The sequence below is a fragment of the Callithrix jacchus genome, chromosome 18 (genome assembly GCF_049354715.1).
Source record: "Callithrix jacchus isolate 240 chromosome 18, calJac240_pri, whole genome shotgun sequence".
NCBI lineage: Eukaryota > Metazoa > Chordata > Mammalia > Primates > Cebidae > Callithrix > Callithrix jacchus.
This window is the reverse complement of record NC_133519.1, coordinates 35,524,104-35,539,292: the sequence shown is the minus strand read 5'-3', so window position 1 is coordinate 35,539,292 and position 15,189 is coordinate 35,524,104. Positions and strand designations below refer to the sequence as shown.

The following is a 15,189-nucleotide window of genomic DNA, read 5'->3' as shown; positions in this document are numbered from 1 at the left end:
CCAGTACTATATTGAATAGGAGTGGCGAGAGAGGGCATCCTTGTCTAGTGCCAGATTTCAAAGGGAATGCTTCCAGTTTTTGCCCATTCAGTATGATATTGGCTGTTGGTTTGTCATAAATAGCTTTTATTACTTTGAGATATGTTCCATCGATACCGAGTTTATTGAGGGTTTTCAGCATAAAGGGCTGTTGAATTTTGTAAAATGCCTTCTCTGCGTCAATTGAGATAATCATGTGGTTTTTGTTTTTGGTTCTGTTTATGTGGTGAATTACGTTGATAGACTTGCGTATGTTGAACCAGCCTTGCATCCCCGGGATGAATCCTACTTGATCATGATGAATAAGTTTTTTGATTTGCTGTTGCAATCGGCTTGCCAATATTTTATTGAAGATTTTTGCATCTATGTTCATCATGGATATTGGCCTGAAGTTTTCTTTTCTTGTTGGGTCTCTGCCGGGTTTTGGTATCAGGATGATGTTGGTCTCATAAAATGATTTGGGAAGGATTCCCTCTTTTTGGATTGTTTGAAATAGTTTTAGAAGGAATGGTACCAGCTCCTCCTTGTGTGTCTGGTAGAATTCGGCTGTGAACCCGTCTGGACCTGGGCTTTTTTTGTGAGGTAGGCTCTTAATTGCTGCCTCGACTTCAGACCTTGTTATTGGTCTATTCATAGTTTCAGCTTCCTCCTGGTTTAGGCTTGGGAGGACACAGGAGTCCAGGAACTTATCCATTTCTTCCAGGTTTACTAGTTTATGCACATATAGTTGTTTGTAATATTCTCTGATGATGGTTTGAATTTCTGTGGAATCTGTGGTGATTTCCCCTTTATCATTTTTTATTGCATCTATTTGGTTGTTCTCTCTTTTACTTTTAATCAATTTGGCTAGTGGTCTATTTTGTTGATCTTTTCAAAAAACCAGCTCTTGGATTTATTGATTTTTTGAAGGGTTTTTCGTGTCTCAATCTCCTTCAGCTCAGCTCTGATCTTAGTAATTTCTTGTCTTCTGCTGGGTTTTGAGTTTTTTTGATCTTGCTCCTCTAGCTCTTTCAATTTTGACGATAGGGTGTCAATTTTGGATCTCTCCATTCTCCTCATATGGGCACTTATTGCTATATACTTTCCTCTAGAGACTGCTTTAAATGTGTCCCAGAGGTTCTGGCACGTTGTGTCTTCGTTCTCATTGGTTTCGAAGAACTTCTTTATTTCTGCCTTCATTTCGTTGTTTACCCAGTCAACATTCAAGAGCCAGTTGTTCAGTTTCCATGAAGCTGTGCGGTTCTGGGTCGGTTCCTGAATTCTGAGTTCTAACTTGATTGCACTATGGTCTGAGAGGCTGTTTGTTATGATTTCAGTTGTTTTGCATTTGTTGAGCAGTGCTTTACTTCCAATTATGTGGTCAATTTTAGAGTAGGTGTGATGTGGTGCTGAGAAGAATGTGTATTCTGTGGATTTGGGGTGGAGAGTTCTGTAAATGTCCACCAGGTTTGCTTGCTCCAGGTCTGAGTTCAAGCCCTGGATATCCTTGTTGATTTTCTGTCTGGTTGATCTGTCTAGTATTGACAGTGGAGTGTTAAAGTCTCCCACTATTATTGTGTGGGAGTCTAAGTCCTTTTGTAAGTCATTAAGAACTTGCCTTATGTATCTGGGTACTCCTGTGTTGGGTCCATATATGTTTAGGATCGTTAGCTCTTCTTGTTGTATCGATCCTTTTACCATTATGTAATGGCCTTCTTTGTCTCTTTTGATCTTTGTTGCTTTAAAGTCTATTTTATCAGAGATGAGAATTGCAACTCCTGCTTTTTTTTGCTTTCCATTAGCTTGGTAAATCTTCCTCCATCCCTTTATTTTGAGCCTTTGTGTATCCTTGCATGTGAGATGGGTTTCCTGGATACAGCACACTGATGGGTTTTGGATTTTTATCCAATTTGCCAGTCTGTGTCTTTTGATTGGTGCATTTAGTCCATTTACATTTAGGGTTAATATTGTTATGTGTGAATTTGATACTGCCATTTTGATGCTAAGTGGCTGTTTTGCCTATTAGTTGTTGTAGATTCTTCATTATGTTGAAGCTCTTTAGCATTCAGTGTGATTTTGGAATGGCTGGTACTGGTTGATCCTTTCTATGTGTAGTGCCTCTTTTAGGAGCTCTTGTAAAGCAGGCCTTGTGGTGACAAAATCTCTGAGTACTTGCTTGTTCGCAAAGGATTTTATTCTTCCTTCACTTCTGAAGCTCAGTTTGGCTGGATATGAAATTCTGGGTTGAAAGTTGTTTTCTTTAAGGATGTTGAATATTGGCCCCCACTCTCTTCTGGCTTGTAGTGTTTCTGCCGAGAGATCTGCTGTGAGTCTGATGGGCTTCCCTTTGTGGGTGACCCGACCTTTCTCTCTGGCTGCCCTTAGTATTCTCTCCTTTATTTCAACCCTGTTGAATCTGACGATTATGTGCCTTGGGGTTGCTCTTCTTGCGGAATATCTTTGTGGTGTTCTCTGTATTTCCTGCAATTGAGTGTTGGCTTGTCTTGCTAGGTGGGGGAAATTTTCCTGGATGATGTCCTGAAGAGTATTTTCCAGCTTGGATTCATTCTCTTCGTCCCCTTCTGGTACACCTATCAAACGTAGGTTAGGTCTTTTCACATAGTCCCACATTTCTTGGAGACTTTGTTCATTCCTTTTTGCGCTTTTTTCTCTGATCTTGGTTTCTCGTTTTATTTAATTGAGTTGGTCTTCGACTTCAGATATTCTTTCTTCTGCTTGGTCAATTCGGCTATTGAAACTTGTGTTTGCTTCGCGAAGTTCTCGTATTGTGTTTTTCAGCTCCTTTAATTCATTCATATTCCTCTCTAAGGTATCCATTCTTGTTATCATTTCCTCGAATCTTTTTTCAAATCTTTTTTCAAGGTTCTTAGTTTCTTTGCATTGATTTAATACATGATCTTTTAGCTCACAAAAGTTTCTCATTATCCATCTTCTGAAGTCTAATTCCGTCATTTCGTCACAGTCATTCTCCGTCCAGCTTTGCTCCCTTGCTGGTGAGGAGTTTTGGTCCTTTCTAGGAGGCAAGGTGTTCTGGTTTTGGGTGTTTTCCTCCTTTTTGCGCTGGTTTCTTCCCATCTTTGTGGATTTGTCCGCTGGTCGTCTGCGTAGTTGCTGACTTTTCGTTTGGGTCTCTGAGTGGACACCCAGAATGTTGATGATGAAGTATTTCTGTTGCTTGGTTTTCCTTCTACCAGTCTAGCCCCTTCGCTGTACGACTGCTGAGGTCCGCTCCAGACCCTGCTTGTCTGGGGTGCACCTCTAGTAGCTGTGGCACAGCGAGGGGTGCTACCAGTTTCTTTTTCTGCTCTGTTTGTCCCAGGATGATGCCTGCCTAATGTCAGTCTTTTGGATATAGAGGGGTCAGGAAGCTGCTTGAGGAGACAGTTTGTACTTTATAGGGGTTTAATTGCTGAGCTGTGCACTCTGGTGTTCATTCAGGGCTGTTAGGCTGCTATGTTTTATTCTGCTGCAACAGAGCTCATTAAAAAACGCTTTTTTTTTTTTTTTCTCAAATGCTCTGTGTTGAGGGGTTTGGGCTTTATTTTTGGATGTCCGATCAGGTGTCCTGCCCAGCTAGAAGGCAGACTAGCCACTGTTTGGCTGCCGAGGCTCCGCCCTGCTGTTGTGTGATTCGCGCTGTTCCTGCCTACTCTGCTGTGGTCTCCGCCACGCCCTGCGGCGGAGTCTCTTCGTTGTAGCCTGTTGCCTCAGCAACGGCAGGCTGCGTCAGCAGTGGGCGTGTATCTCAGTAGGTACGGGTTGCCTCGGCAACGGCTGGCTGCGTCAGCAGTGGGCGTGTATCTCAGTTGGGGCGGGTTGCCTCGGTAGTGGTGGACGCCCCTCCCCCACAGAGCGTCTCGGACCGTCTGCTTGGGATAGTTTGAAATCGCGGTTTTGTTCGTCCCACTGGGTATCCCAATCCCTGCAATCCCCTGGGCTGGGCTACTGTCCGAGTCTCGTTCAGTCTCAAGTCCAGCCCTCTCAAGTCTCAGGTTGCCGGTTCAACAGGGCACCCGGACAAGCGCGCCCTGTGGGGATTGCTGGGTAGGGCCGGCTGCCGCCGCCCCGGCTGCCGGCTTCGCCAGGCAGACCTACTGCCTGGCGTCCCGTGTCTTTTTTATACTTGGGAGTTTCCCCGTTCTGTGGGCAACAAAGATCAGTCTGGAAATGCCGCTCTGACTCACCGTTTGCGGATTCAACCAGAAGAGCTCCAATCCTGGGTTGTTCTCACAGCGCCATCTTGAGTCCTCCCGAGTCTTTTAAAACTACTCTCTAGAAGAAACAGCATGAGAGTTCAAAGTGACTGATCTGGACAATGGTATTCTTCCTCAGCCTCCTGAGTAACTGGGATTACAAGGGCCGGCCACCATCTCCAGCTAATTTTTTTTTTTTTTAGTAGAGATGGGGTTTCACAATGTTGGCCAGGCTGGTCTCAAACTCCTGACCTCAGGTGGTCTGCCAGCCTCGACCTCCCAAAGCATTGGGATTATAGACATGAGCCATCATGCTCACCCTATTCTGCTTTTATTAATCTATTCTCATGGCATAGTATGTTCCCAAGTTATCATGTCATATTAAAATTAAAGCATACTTTTAAATGGCTGCATGACGGTACACTGAATGGGTATACTATAATTTACTTTCGTCATTGTCGTTCATTGTTCTCTGTCTAAATCTTAATTGGGCAACTGCTCTTTCCCCTCTCTAACCATGCCATTCCAAAAGGGGGTGGAGTTGCCAACCACTATACCCCAGCCCTCTGGTCACAGTGCTGAGAATATGGCCCAAGCCAGTTCAGCTGATGAGAGAGCTTTTCTGAGGAGCTAGAAAACTCCCAGGAGCTGGACAGCAAAGTTTCATGTGAGGATGTGAGCCTGGAGCAATGATGTGAGCCTGGACTCACCGGGACAGTCAGTGTGAAAGCACAAAGTGCAGGGATGCAGTGATGAGAGCCAGGGCAGCAAGAGAACCAACAGCTAGAAACAGGGGAGGGAGAGATACAAGAAAGAAAGGAACCTGACAATATTCCACTCCCTGAACCAAGAGATCCCTGAGGCCAACCTTACTCTAGGTCTTTTCCATAATTAGTTATATTAGCTGATAAATACTTCTTTACACTTTTTATACTTGGATAAGTTGAATTTGCTTCTATTATTTATAAATTAATAAGCCTTCACTAGTGTGACTTCTGGAATGGAACACAATACTCAAATTATTCATAGCAGATATTTAATAGACACTTATTAAACTGAATTAAATGAACTTCCCCTGAGGCAGAATAGTACAGTACCAAGAGCTTGGGCTTTAGAAACTGGCTGATCTGAGTTTGAATTGTGGATCTATAAGACATTTGGCAAATTATTTCATAATTCAGAACCTTGATTTCTCCTAATTTTACCATCCTTATCAGCATTATAGTCTTTAACATTTGTTGAGTTCTTTCTATGTGGCACATACTATGCTAAATGCTTTGCATTTATGAGTAAAAGAATCCTAACTGATACGTCTTCTTTTTTTATATTGTTATAATCTTTGAAATGAAGATTCAATGAGGAAACCAATTTAAATCATTAAGCCCAAATAATTACTTTTTTTTCCCTCCCACTTTTTCCTTTCTGACTTAATCCTGCCTCTTACCACTTTGCCAGAATTTAGAGTTATGGCTCTTTGGCTTTGGGACATATTAATCTTTTTGCTCTTTGCTGCAATAATGTGTTAGTCTTTGTTTCCATGCCTCTTAACCTGTCAATTACTCAGTATGAGATGTGCTTAATAATGAAACAAACAACATAGATGGAAAGACATATCATGTTCTAAAACTGGAATACTAAAAAAATCACAAATAGGTCAATTATTTTTAATTTATGAATTTAATTCAATCCTAATGAAAGTAAAAACAAAGACCTCACTCCTTCTTTCTCTGGAATTGGACAAGTTGATTCTAAAATTCATATGGAAAAATGGATACACAAGAATAGCCGGAAAAATTCTGAAAATGAGAGTAGTGCAGAAGGATTAGTCCCTCTAGGTAATAAGGCATATTACACAATCTCAATAAGTGAAAGAGAGAGATAATGATTCCTGAATAGGCAAATGGACCATAACACAGACAAGAAAGTTCAGAAATAGAACTGATTAACAAAGGAATGTAGTAGAATCACTGGTGAAGATCACATCAAATCCAGTGTTTGACAGTACACTCTTTTGACAAGGCTGCGGGGAAGAAAATGGTAAAGGCTCCAATTCCATGGTGGAAAATCTGATAATATTTGTTAAAATTACAAATGCATTTATCCCATTTCTGAGAATTTAACACATAGATTTTGTTTATCTTGAAGTACTTTTATTTTTCCTTACATACCACCTTCCTGGGTAGTTAGTCCTAAGCTCATTTATTTTGTTTTTTTCCAACCCAATGAGATTAGCAGAATCTCTTGACTGCTACTTTCTTTTTTCTTTTTTTCTTTTAATAATTTTGATGTTTTTCCATCTTTTTATTTGTTTATATCTTTAGCAATAATTCATTTATAATTTCAATTTCTGTTTTAGATTTAGAGCATACACGCACAGGTTTGTTACCTGGATATACTGTGTGATGCTGAAGTTTGTAACCCATTGACTTAAGTGCACACATACAAAATAGTAGGAATGCAAAAGTTATTTATTGTAATTTACAATAATAAGAAATCCAAGGGTCCATGAGTAGGGGACTGGATAAATAAACTGGTACAAACATACATTAAAATCCTATTCTGCTTTAGAAACACACAGAGAAAAGTTTCTCTAGTTACTTTTATAAAAAGAAGAAAGTGAAAAACTCAAGTGCAGAACAGTGTGTATAGTACCTTGCTTTGTGTAACAAAGGGAGTATTAAGACTATTTATATTGTATTTGCCTGTATCTGCACAAAGAAGCACTGAAAAGTTACATGAATTGCTAAGAATAATTACCTATTCAGAAAGGAAGAATCTGCTAGAAAGGAAAAGAGAGCAAGACTTGTCAATATATACTTTATTACTTTTTTTGTTTGTTTGTTTGTTTTTTACTTTTTGAGACAGAAAAGTTGCTCTGTTGCCCAGGCTGGAGTGCAGTGGCATGATCTTGGCTCACTGCAAACTACACCTCCCAGGTTCAAGCAATTCTCCTGCCTCAGCCTCCTGAGTAGCTGGGATTACAGGCACCCAACCCCATGCCTAGCTAATTATTTTTGTATTTTTAGTAGAGACAGGGTTTCTCCATATTGGCCAGGCTGGTCTCAAACTCCTTAGGTGATCTGCTCACCTTGGCCTCCCAAAGTGCTGGGATTACAGGCGTGAGCCACTATGCTCAGCCTCATTTTTGTATTTTTAGTAGAGATGGGTTTCACCATGTTGATCAGACTGGCCTTGAACTCCTGACATCAAGCGATCCACCCACCTTGGCCTCCCAAAGTGCTAGGATTACAGGAGTGAGCCACTGCACCTGGTTTGGTTCTCTGAATTATGGGTTTATATCACCCATTCCAATTTAAAAAAAGATTAAAAAATTCAAGCAGTGAGTACTTGGTGTGTTAAGATACTGTGCTAAACCTGTAACTATATCATCTCATTTTATCCTCACAAGAGTCCTGTGAAGTTTTATTTTATTTTATTTTTCATTTTACAGATGACAGAATAACTTAGATTGCTTAAGCAATTTGTTCATCTCTCTATCAATCCATGTCCCTCATTTATTTCATGCCCCAACTCAATAATTCTTGCCAGTCTTCACGGGTTATTTCCATCCAAGTCCAACAAGTTGTTTCTTTGCATCTCTTTAGCAATTAAATGCCTAGTTCACACCATATTCTTTTGAAATAGCAAAAGCCTTGGGGCCTTCTGCCTGTACTTGCTTCGTCTCCCTGACCAGACTATAAAAACCATGTTGTGTATCATACTTTCTACTTTTGTCTCCTCTCCTCCAGTGCTTCCAGGCACACTGAATCACCACTCAGGATACACAATAACCTTTACTTGTTTGGGTTCATGCAATTTACAGTCTATAATTACACTGAATCTCCGCAAAACTCTGGTAGGTTTTATTGACCTAATTTTACAGAAGAGGAAACTGAGGCTCAGAGAGACTCAAAGATTACGAGTCATATCTAGGACTTCTGACGCCAAGACAGGGCCTCTTTTCATTGCACCACAGCTACTTCTAGTTAACCCATAGAAAATATCTGGTTGAACCATATTTATTCTAGGGTCTAGGTCAATTTTTCCAGAAATGAGGACATAGGAATAATTCAATTTATAGTTAACACTTTAATAAACTGCCAAAGCATTATATAAAGTGACTGGAACATTTTATATTTCCATCAGCAATGTATGTGGGATGTTGGTGAAATGTATATGGTGGTAGCAAATTGGTGAAAACTGGCATCTAGGGTTTTAATTGCAGTTCTCCTATTATAAGTAAAGTTGAGCATAACTGAAAATGTGGTTCTTAGACTAGCATCATCAACATGAACTGGAGGTGTGATAGAACACAGCATCTCAGATCTCATCTCAGACCTAGAGTCAGAATCTGCATTGGAAGATCCACAGATGATTCCTATAACATTCACATTTGAGAATTCCCGGTCTAAGACAATGTTCAGTGACAATTAATTCTCTATGATTTTATGACCTAAGATCTCTGTCTAGGAGAACTAACCAATGGGTTATTTATCACTGTCCCCTCAGATCTGCTGGTTCTGAGTAGCACCTGTTATATTTCTCTAAAATGTACTAAAGGATATTTTGGGATAGTGGAATGAGAAGTTGGTTCTATTTGAAAAGATCTTTTTGAGACCAGCTATGAATACCTGCAAAGTGAGAGAAATGAAAGAAGTCTAAACGTCCCCATTTGGCTGTCAATGCATTTCGCATTGCCTGGAGAGTTGCTCTCTAACATTGAGAGTACAGAGGTAGGGTATTTGTGTCCGGGAGTTTCCAGCACCACAGTCAAACGGAACCCCCCAGACTGCTTTCTTCAGTGTGCTGAGGTTTCTGGCTAGCCTGGCTCAAACTCCGTGGGGAAGGAATCACCTTTGCCTGACATGTTATCTCTGTGACCACCAGTCTGTTGGCTGTTTATTTCCAATGCTATTGCTGTTAGTCAGCTTTATACCATGTGCACTTTGTTGACATTTTAAAAAATGTCTTCATATGTTTGCTTATTGGTTTTAATTTGTGGCATGGGAAGATGTTTCAGATCACAAGAGTAGATGAAATCATGAGATTATTCACCAGTGGGAAGTACCAGAAAAGGTTGTAACTGAACATAATAATTTTCAGTGTTTTTCTTAAAACTTGTATAGGAAGACCAGGTGTGGTGACTCATGGCTGTAATCCTAGCACTTTGGGAGGCCAAGGCAGGTGGATCATGAGGTCAGAAGTTCAAGAACAGCCTGGCCAAGATACTGAAACTTTGTCTCTACTAATAATACAAAAATTAGCCAGGTGTGGTGGCGGGCACCTGTTATCCCAGCTATTCAGGAGGCTGAGGCAGGAGAATTGCTTGAACCTGGGAGGCGGAGGTTGCAATGAGCCGAGATTATGCCACTGCACTCTAGCCTGGGCAACAGAGCAAGACTCTGTCTCAAAAAAAAATAATAAATAAAATAAGAAAGAAAGAAAAAGAAAAGAAACCATATAGGTATGTTATTTCCAAATTTTTATATTTAAATATATGTAATATTTTGTCTAGTTATGAAAGAAGAGCATTTGGATTGTTCGAATATGGAAAACTCAGAGAAGTCTAAGGGGACATTAAAAAACCAAACCCTGTAAAGTCAATACTTAACATTTTTTTCTGCATCGTTTTACTCTTTTTTGCTGGAACAGGGATCTTTTTCCTGCAATTTCTGGCAAGGAAAGCTTGTTTTAAGATCTCTTATTTCATTATGACAAGAAGGACAGTGATTGAGCTCCCTTGTGGAGAGAAGCAGGATGAGTCAGCCAAAGCAACAAGGAAAGGACACAAATAGAGACAGAACTGGACCACCTCCAGGGCAACTGGGGCTTGCATTTTCCTGTGACGCTACGACTTCAGGAAGAGTTTCCTGAGCCCCAGAAGATCCTGTGGATCCCTCTGCACTTGACTCCATATGCCCACATGTCAATCTCCACAGCTGTGAGGCTGACCTGCTGGTGCTCTCAGTGACCGTCCTCCTGGCCTGAAAGCTATTTCTTCCGCAGGGCTGAAGTTCCTGTGTAAGGTCTATTTCTTGGCCCCAGCAGAGACAGAACCTGTTCTCTGTTCTCAGGATGGCAGATGGGCCTGTGGAAAGCACTCAGACTTCAGAACCAGAGAGCCCTGGCCCTAAGTGTAACTCAGGCACTTGGTAGTTTTATAATTATGAGCAGCATTATTTAAGTTCTCTTAGTTTTCTTGACTGTGACATGGGGCTGCCAAAAGGGCTACCCTGCATGGTCATTGTAAAAATTAGAGATGATGGATATTCATTGACTGCAGTTTAACAGGCACTCAATAAATGATAGCCATTACTGTCATTGTCTGTTCTTTTAGTCATCTCTTTTCTAGGCTGACATCAAGACACCTCTTAATTTTAGTTTCATTTCTCTTTGCCTGTATCTTTTAAGCAAATTCCCTCTGGAATTATAGAATTTCAAAATACCACCACCCTTCTCCTAGATTCCAAGTTCTCTCTCTTTCTGTAACATATGTTTTTTTGCTGGTGGTAAAAAGATACAAAGGATGAATCAAATCCTGCAAAAAAGATACACAGGGGCCAGGCACGATGGCTCATGCCTGCAATCCCAGCACTTTGGGAGGCCAAGGCAGTGGGATGACCTGAGGTCGGGAATTCACGACCGACCTGATCAACATGGAGAAACCCCATCTCTACTAAAAATACAAAATTAGCTGGGCATGGTGGTGCATGCCTGTAATCCCAGCTACTTGGGAGGCTGAAGCAGGAGAATTACTTGAACCTGGGAGGCGGAGGTTGCAGTGAGCTGAGATCAAGCCATTGCACTCCAGACTGGGCTACAAGAGCAAAACTGCATCTCAAAAAAAAAAAAAAAAATGATACGAAGGAAAAATGAAGGTCTGTGTCCTTCAGGAGCTTTTAATCTCATTGGGGAGACAAGACTTAGACACAAGATACAATTAGAGAATAATAAAAAAGAGCAAGAGCACTCAAATGTGCTGAGCAGAATGTTCCATCCTTGTCTGCTTCCGAATTCCATTCCTGCTTTATTAAACAACATCGCAGTGCTGCTGACTCATCTTCAACTTCTAGACCCCTGAGACTGTAATATTTCTCTGCTACATGTGCATATAACCAGGGAGAATATTCTATTGTGTATAACATTTCTATAGCATATTAAATTTGGGCAGTTTTCCCTGATGTTCTCCATGGTACTTTTCCCATCAAAGTTCACTCTGTTTGTGTCTGATAATTTTTCTGTGCTGTGAACCTTGTAATATGATTCCTTAGCATCCTAAGAGAGATATAACTTGGAGTAAGGCTCTTCAAACAGCTGTCCTTGCCTGCAATATCTGATACTTCCACATTTTCTCTCTGTCCTTGTATTCAAAGTCCTAGAGTGCTGAAAGGTTGAGGGAGGGATGATGAATAGATGACTTTAAGCATGTCACTTCCCATCTCAGGGCCTCAGTTTCCTCCTAAGGGGAAAAGGGACTATGTGAGCACTTCCAATACAGATATGTTGTGGTTCTACATATGGGCACTACTTTTGACTTTACTGGTATCACCGACAACCAGTTCCGCCAACAAGGAGGGAGCTGCTCTCTGAGATAGGGCTCAGCACATCTCTCTCTTTCTTCTCTTCTTCTTAAAGACAGGTCTGTGAGTGGGGTTGCAGCTTTTTTCTGAAAAGGGTGGCAGGACAACTCGGAGTCTTTCTCACCTCATGATGGGTCTGTAACACAGACCCACTAGACTAGTGGGATCAGCCATAGTTTGCCATTTGCAAGCAATGTTAAGTGAGAGCTCTCTGAGTCTATGCCCTGTAGAGGACATTTCAAAAGCAGCATGGGCTGTAGTGTCTACCTTCAAGATGGCTACATCCAAAGTAACTAACAGGAAAAGGAAAAAGGGTAAGCAAATACACAGAAAAGTGGCATAGGAACAATTCACATATACATTTAACTGAGGCATGCACATGAATACCAAATAAGATATTAGAACTGGAGGAGACTTTAAAAGACCATTTCAAAATTCACACTTCACAGACAATGAACATGAGGCATAGAGGGCAAATGGCAGAGAGACAGTTGAGAAGCTGGTTAATAGCAGACCTGGGTTCTCATCCTGGTGATCCTCTCAGGGTCATTCGCATCACAATATTTTGCTTCTGCTGAGATTATTAGATTTAGGTTTGTTAGTTAAGGTTACATGCGATGGCGGTATCAGGAAATTATTCTTGAGTGCAAGATGTGTGGTTTGTCTGGGAGGCACATATTTGATTTAGATTTGTCTAGGTAGTTCTGTGACAACAGGAGGGTCGTTAGAAAGTCCTGGTTACTAACACCGTATCTTGAACTTAGTAGGCATTCAGTAATAGTAATTTTAAAACTTTTGGATTTACTAAATGCATAAAATAAAACTCTCATCATCTGTCTCAATTAATATATTTTTTTAAGAGACAGGATCTCACTCTGTTGCCGAAGCTGGAGTACAGTGACAGGATCATAGCTCACTGCAGCCTTGAGTCCCTGGGCTTAAGGGATCCTCTCACCTCAGCCTCCCAGGTAGCTGGGACTAAACGAACACAGCACCACACCAGGCTAATTTTTAAAAAGTTATTTATAGTAGAGAAGGGGCCTCCTTTTGTTGCCCAGGCTGGTCTTGATTTCCTGGGCTTAAGTAATCCTCCTGCCTTGGCCTCCCAAAGTGCTGAGATTACAGGCATGAGCTACCATGCCCAGCCTCAATTAATATTTCTTGATTGAGGTAGAAGTAACTGAGTCATTCATAAGTAGGTTTGCCTAATTATAGACAGTACCAGCTGGTGAGTGTTTTGATAGAGTCAGATAAAGAGCCTCACACATAAATATCCAGTGTAGGTGGACAGGCCAGATATTAAGGTAGGAATGGCTACCTCTGTCAACCTTGGGTGTCTCAGCAAATTCCCAACCATCTAATAAAACGTTTAAAATGGAAACATACTCATATAAAAGGTATTCAGACCCTGAAATAAATGGGCTATTTTACCTGCTTGGTGGTTTTCTTCATTGATCTATTAATAGCACTAAAATAAAATAAAATATCCTAGTTCTTCATTAAGCATACATGATCAGACACCCACTTCTGACAGAAGTCTGCAGTTCCTAAGAAACCTTGGATGCATTCCTCCTAAAAAATAACTTTTAATAAAGAAACAAACTGGGCTTTCCAAAGGTGTTTTAGTTCTATATGTGGTATTTAATTCTTCATTTAATCATTTATCAAATATATTTCAAGTACTTAATGATTATGTATTATCCTATAGTTTCACTTGCTTTTACATTTTCTCATTAGAACCTTACAACAGCCTTCTGAGCAGGGTAAGTATAGTGTGTCCAACCTTACAGAAGCAATGGAGAAGCAGTGAATTTGGGATTTTAAGGAGGTGAAACATGGCCCATTTCAGCCTGGGGTCTTTTATGGCCACATTCTGGGTTTAAAGAATAAACTATTTGGGACTTCAGTGCTTGGCTAACAGAGATTAAGTGACTTGCCCAAGGCCACACAACTATTAACTAGCAAATCCTGAATACCATCCAAGACTTTTGACTCCAGTCAATTATTCTTTCCTACATACTAGTGCGTTTATTAAAACATAGATTGCTGGCTGTATTCCAGCATGTTTGGTGAGAAGGGGTAATTTGCATTTCAACAAGTTTCCAGATAACACTAAAGCTGCTGGTCTCCAGACCACAAGCTGAGAACTACTTGTTGTTCAAAGTTTGGTCCCAGCAGGCATCACCCAAGAGCTCCTTAGAAAGACAGATCCTCAGACCCACAGAATTAGAATCTGAATTTTAACAAGATCTCTGGATGATTTATATGCAAATTAAAATTAGAGAAGCGCTGCTGTACACCACAGCTGTCAGTTTGCAGGCACTGTCCTGGGTGCTACAGAGACAGGAGAGAATAATCATAATAACCCTTTAATCGGGCACTTTCTATATGGCAGGCACCCCTCTAAGCACACATATTATTTCATTTAATCTTCACAATAACCCCATGGGGGAGATACTAATATTATTGCTGTTTTAAAGCTGAGGACATGCAAGGGTATAGAGAGATTGATAGTCCAGTACAAGACAGATCCAGGCTCTGAAGCTGGGCAGTTCACTCCCAAAGACCACGTTTTTGTTCACTAGGCTGCAGCTTTGTAAACTGTGGTCGTCGTTCATACAGTTGGGGAGGTAAGAAGGAAAGGCAGGCAAATAGGTGAGGCAAGACGGAAGTCATAGCCTGAACATCATGTCTGGCTCAAGGGACTCTATTTGTGTTCCCCACTGGAGACCTGGGTTTGGCTGGGTCTCTGCAGCAGCTTCTGATGAGAAAGGCTTTGTTGAGTCCTGCTTAGTAACTTCACTGGTTAAAACTGAAGTAGTCTTAACAATTGGTAAAGAGAAAAGGCACTGGCAGGTAGACTAAAGGGAGGGTACTGAGAATTGAAAATAGAAGCCACAGTTTTTCAAAGCAGGCTGTGAAAAACAGATAACCTGTATCAGATCCAAACCATGGTGTTCATCCACAGCTAGGGAAGCTTTCAGTCTTTCAACATTAGTCTGTTCAGATCCGTGAGCTCCACGATAAGAGCACAGACAACTGATCCAACAGTGACTCTGTACAGACCAAGGCATTCTAAATACAAAGCCATGGACTGTTCCAGAAACTCTCTAGTTTATTCCTGCTAAGCCCACCCTATGACTAACTCCACCTCCCAAGCCCTATATGGCCCTTTTTCTGACTCCCCCGCTTTGGAGATGCCCCACGGATCCCCATGCTCTATGGTCTCCCTTGCTGTAGCAAGTAAGAACCTAACTTTATTCCTATGTATGTGTTTGTTTCCAGTGGTCTTTGACTGGTGGGCATCAACCCAATAATATTTTCCTGCTTATTCCATATACTTGTTATAAGTATCACATGAAATAAAGCATGGAAAA

General features: G+C 41.0%; 1 protein-coding gene and 1 long non-coding RNA gene across 9 annotated transcripts in view; one reads left to right on the top strand and one right to left on the bottom strand.

Moving 5' to 3' along the window:
* Positions 1–15,189, top strand: part of POGK (pogo transposable element derived with KRAB domain) — a 339,612-nt gene that overhangs the window by 162,043 nt on the left and 162,380 nt on the right. The gene's annotated exons all lie outside the window — the stretch shown is intronic.
* Positions 1–15,189, bottom strand: part of LOC144580272 (uncharacterized) — a 222,848-nt gene that overhangs the window by 124,305 nt on the left and 83,354 nt on the right. For all 6 annotated transcript variants that reach the window (XR_013529571.1, XR_013529572.1, XR_013529568.1 and 3 more), the window contains one exon: positions 4,224–4,311. This is a non-coding gene — a long non-coding RNA (uncharacterized LOC144580272). The remainder of the gene's footprint in view (positions 1–4,223; positions 4,312–15,189) is intronic.